Raw genomic sequence first — 5,000 nt, 5'->3', positions numbered from 1 at the left:
GTCGAGGTTTCTCGGCGACACACCAGAGGGGGTAAAAACGTCGTCTGTCATTAATTTCCCCGTGGCGTGGTTAAACAAACACAACTGCTGTAATTCCGTTAAATCTATCATTTGGGGGATAGTTTTTTCTCCTCCCCTGTGGAAGTAAGGGACAAGGTTGTTTATGTAAGTTTTAACAACGTGATAGCATTGTTGATTGTCGACATTTTTAATGTTTGAAACAAAAGCTGACCATGTCACTTGTGTCATTGGAGCGGTTGAAGTAACATGTTTGATATACAGTTACTAATTTTGTGTTTATATTTTGACGTATAGAATTCATTATATTATTTTATTTGTGAATTATATTTTGTGATAACCTGTGGACACCAAAGAAAATACACACATATAACGTCAAGTGGAACTACAACTACCAACTCTGCAATTCAAAGGTAGGAAAAACAACAATAAGTAAATAGAGAAACAAATTAATTGTAATTTGTGTACAATTATTTAATAATAATATTTATTTAGGAAATTATGTAGTCTGCGTTGTTGTATAGCAAATGGTGCCCAAATTCATTTTTTTTTCTCAATCATCGCTTTTTATTACATAATTTTTCATAATCATTTTCTCCGTAAGATTTTTTACTTTCAATAAAATCTAATAATTCTGATAATAATAGTTAGATATTTCTAACAATTGTTAATATATTTTGAATACTATTGATTGTATAGGGACCATTTCCTCTTCCTCTCCTTCCTATCCTTCACCTCTCCCTCCTATCCTCCTCCTCTCCCTCCTGTCCTCCACTTCTCCCTCCTATCCTCCATTTCTCCCTCCTATCCTCCTCTCCTCCTCTCCCTACTGTCCTCCTCTCCCTCCTATTCTCCTCATCTCCCTCCAATCCTGCTCTTTCTTCACATCCTCCTCCTCCTCCCTCTTCTTCCTCCCCCATCCCCTTTCCACGTCCACTCCTCCTCTGCCTTCTATTCTCCTCTTCCTTCCTCCTTCCTCTCTCCCTCCTCTTCTTCCTCGTTCCTCACTCCCTCCTCTTCCTCCTCCCTCTCTCCCTCCCCTTCCTCCTCCCTCTCTCCCTCCCCTTCCTCCTCCCTCCTCTCTCCCTTCCTCCCTCCCCTTCCTCCCCTTCCTCCCTCCCCTTCCTCCCCTTCCTCCTTCCTCCTCCCTCTCTCCTCTTTCTCCTTACTCTTCCTCCCTCCTCTTCCTCCTCCCTCTTCCCTCTTCTTCCTCACCTCCCGCCTCCTCCCTCCTCTTTCTCCATCCTCTTCCTTCACCTCATCCTCCCTCCTCTTCCATCCTCCTCCCTCCTCCTCCCTCATCCTCCCCCATCATCGGCCCACTTCATCTCTACTCCTCCTCCTCCTCCTCCACTTTGACTCGTTGTTGGGCTGAGCGTCTGAGTTTTTTTTTTCTCCTTCTCCACTTGTGGGGGACTGTAGACGGTGTTCATGTCCCTGGCGTAGGTCGGCCTCAGCACAGGTTGTGGAGGAGGAGGTAGTGGAAGAGGAGGAGGAGGAGGTGGGGATGAAGGAAGAGGAAGAGAATGTAAAATGAAGAGGGAATGGAGGAAGGGGAGAAGGTGAAGATGGAAAAGGATGAAGATGAGGAAAAGGAGGAGTGGAGGACAAGAAAGTAGAGGAGGTGTTGAAGGAGGAGGAAGAGGAGGAGGAGGTGGACCAGGAGAAGAAAGAGGAGGTGTAGGAGCAGGAGGTGGACGAGGAGCAGGAGGTGGACGATGAGGAGGAAGTGGACGAAGAGGAAAAGGAGGAGGAGGAGGTGGACAAAGAGGAGGAGGTGGACGAAGAGGAGGAGGAGGAGGAGGAGGTGGACGAAGAGGAGGAGGAGGAGGTGGACGAAGAGGAGGAGGTGGACGAAGAGGAGGAGGAGGAGGAGATGGACGAAGAGGAGGTGGATGAAGGGGAAGAGGAGGAGGTGGACGAAGAGGAGGAAGAGGTGGACGAAGAGAAGCAGAAGGTGAACGAAGAGGTGGACGAGAAGGAGGAGGAGGAGGTGGACGAAGAGGAGGAGGAGGAGGAGGAGGAGGAGCGGAACATGAAAAGGAGAACTGGTTGTACACACACACACACAACAGGTGCAGTAGTACTGCCCCTCACTGGCCGCGTCCCTTGCACGTACCGGGCCCATGGCGCGCTTGCTTCTTCTTCTTCCTCTTCCTCCTCCTCCTCCAACTCCTCCTCCTCCTCCTCCTTCCCCTCCTCCTCCTTCCCCTCCTCCTCCTTCCCCTCCTCCTCCTTCTCCTCCTCCTCCTTCCCCTCCTCCTCCTTCCCCTCCTCCTCCTTCCCCTCCTCCTCCTTCCCCTCCTCCTCCTTCCCCTCCTCCTCCTTCCCCTCCTCCTCCTTCCCCTCCTCCTCCTTCCCCTCCTCCTCCTTCCCCTCCTCCTCCTTCCCCTCCTCCTCCTTCCTCTCCTCCTCCTTCCCCTCCTCCTCCTCCTCCTTCCCCTCCTCCTCCTTCCCCTCCTCCTCCTTCCCCTCCTACTTCCCCTCCTCCTCTTCCTTCTACTTCCCCTCCTCCTCCTCTTCCTTCTACTTCCCCTCCTCCTCTTCCTTCTACTTCCCCTCCTCCTCCTCCTCTTCCTTCTACTTCCCCTCCTCCTCCTCCTTTTCCTTCTACTTCCCCTCCTCCTCCTCCTTTTCCTTCTACTTCCCCTCCTCCTCTTCCTTCTACTTCCCCTCTTCCTCCTCCTCTTCCTCTTCCTCCTCCTCTTCCTCTTCTCCTGCTTCCCCTCCTCCTGCTTCCCTTCCTACGCCTCACCTCCTCCCCTTCCTACTTCCCCTCCTCCCCCTCCTACTTCCCCTCCTCCTCCTACTTCCCCTCCTTCTCCTCCTCATGATCACGATCATCATCATCCTTCTCCTCCCACTCCTCCCCTTCCTCTTCCTCCTCCTCCTCCTACTTCCTACTTCCTCTCGCCCTCCTTCACCTCCCCTTCCTCGTCCTCCTCTTCGTTCTCCTCCTCCTCCCCCTCCCCTCCTCCCCTCCTACTTTCCCTCCTCTTCATCATTCCACTCATTCCCCCTCCTCCTCCTCTAATCCTCCTCCTCTTCCTCCTCCTCTTCCTCCTCCTCCTCTAATCCTCCTCCTCCTCTAATCCTCCTCCTCTTCCTCCTCCCCCTCCCCTCCTCGTCCCCTCCCCTCCTCGTCCCCTCCCTTCCCCTCCCCTCCCCTCCTCCTCTACCCCTCGTCTCCCTCCTCCTCCCCTCCTCGTCTCCCTCCTCCTCCCCTCCTCGTCTCCCTCCTCCTCCCCTCCTCGTCTCCCTCCTCCTCCCCTCCTCTTTCTCCTTCTCCCCATCCTCTTCCTCCTCCCCTCCTCCCACCTCCCCTCCTCCCACCTCCCCTCCTCCCACCTCCCCTCCTCTCACCTCCTCCCTCCCCCTCCTCCTCCCTCCCCCTCCTCCCACCTCTCCCTCCCCCTCCTCCCGCCTCCTCCCTCCCCCTCCTCCCGCCTCCTCCCTCCCCCTCCTCCCGCCTCCTCCCTCCCCCTCCTCCCGCCTCCTCCCTCCCCCTCCTCCTCCTCTATTCCTCTTCCTCGTCCTCCATCCCCACGACGTTGACCCGAGTGCTTAAGCACCCAGGGCAAAGGTGAGGGATTAGGTCAAGGTTCGGCGTCTCCTGGCGTAGGCCGAGGGTGGGGGGGGATGTGTGTTTGTCGGGGCCTCCCTTAACTAGATAAAATCCACTGACGGAAAAACGGGGTTAAAGGAAGACAGTTAACCGTGATCTTGAGGTTTAACTGGGTTTGTGTGGGTTAGGTAAACTCCATTCACACCTTGAGTGCGAACCGGGTTATCTGTAACCTGACCAAAGGGGTTTAACTCACACCCGAGTACAATATGTAATTATGATCAAAAGTGCAGAAAAAGGTTTAGTGCATTTGCATATAGATTGCATGTATACTAACCGGTGTGTGTGTGTGTGTGTGTTTGTGTGTGTGTGTGTGTGTGTGTGTGTGTGTGAGTACGTTTAATATATATATGTATATATATGTATATGTATATATGTATATGTATATATATATATGTACGTATATGTATATATATATGTAATGTATATATATATATGTATATGTATATATATATGTACGTATATGTATATATATATGTAATGTATATATATATATATATATATATAATATATATATATATATATATATATATATACTATATATATATATATATATATATATATATATACAATATGCTGTAAGTATTATCGAATATGTATACATTTGTGTCTACATGATGTGTGTACGTATATACGTGTCTACATTTTGTGTGTGTACGTGTGTGCGCACGGTTGTGTACATACATGTGCTGTACGTATTTTCGAATGTGTGTGCATTTGTGTCTACATGATAGTGTGTGCGTGTGTGTACGTTCTTGTGTGTGTGTGTACATGTGTACGTGTGCAACACGGGGCCAGATGCAGTTCAATGGCTGGCTTACATGTCCAAATATGGAGATTGGGCTGGAGTCCCTCTCTCCCTCTCTCCCTCACCCTTCTCCCTCCTCCCTCCCTCCCTCCCTCCATCCCTCCCTCCCTCCCTCCCTCCCTCCCTCCCCTTCTCCCTCCCCCTTCACTCCTCTCCCACCTCTTCCCTGTTCTTCCTTTTCCATCTCTATTTTTCCTCCTCCCTCCCTCCCTCCCTCTCCCTCACCTCTTCTGCCTCCTCTCTGTTCCCCCTCCCTCTCTATCCTACTCCCTCTTTCCCTCCCTCCCTCTCTTCACCTTCCTCCCTCCCTCTCTCCCTTCCTCCCTCCCCCTTCTCCTCCCACCTCCTCCCTGTTGTCCTCCTCCCTCTCTTATTCTCCCTCCCTCCCGCTCTCTTCATCCTCCCTCCCTCCCCTCCTCTTCTTCTCCCACCTCCTCCCAGTTCATCCTACTCCCTCTCCATTCCCCCTTCCTCCCAATCTCTCCCTCCCACACTCTCTTCCTCCTCCTCCTTTCCTCCCTTCCTCTCACCCTTCTTCTTCCCCCTTCT

General features: G+C 51.5%; 1 protein-coding gene across 5 annotated transcripts in view; it reads left to right on the top strand.

The window, feature by feature from the left end:
* LOC143027552 (uncharacterized) overlaps nt 1-5,000 on the top strand; it is a 182,300-nt gene that overhangs the window by 80,977 nt on the left and 96,323 nt on the right. The window contains exon 1 of one of the 5 annotated variants that reach the window (XM_076188858.1): nt 103-431. The exons of the other annotated variants lie outside the window; for them this stretch is intronic. The gene's annotated coding sequence lies outside the window, so the exon portion shown is untranslated. Of the gene's footprint in view, nt 1-102; nt 432-5,000 lie in introns of those variants that run through there. 5 annotated transcript variants of the gene reach the window in all.

This window comes from Oratosquilla oratoria, chromosome 8, assembly GCF_046742065.1.
Source record: "Oratosquilla oratoria isolate Oo_2021 chromosome 8, ASM4674206v1, whole genome shotgun sequence".
NCBI lineage: Eukaryota > Metazoa > Arthropoda > Malacostraca > Stomatopoda > Squillidae > Oratosquilla > Oratosquilla oratoria.
This window is presented reverse-complemented; position numbering and strand designations above follow the sequence as displayed.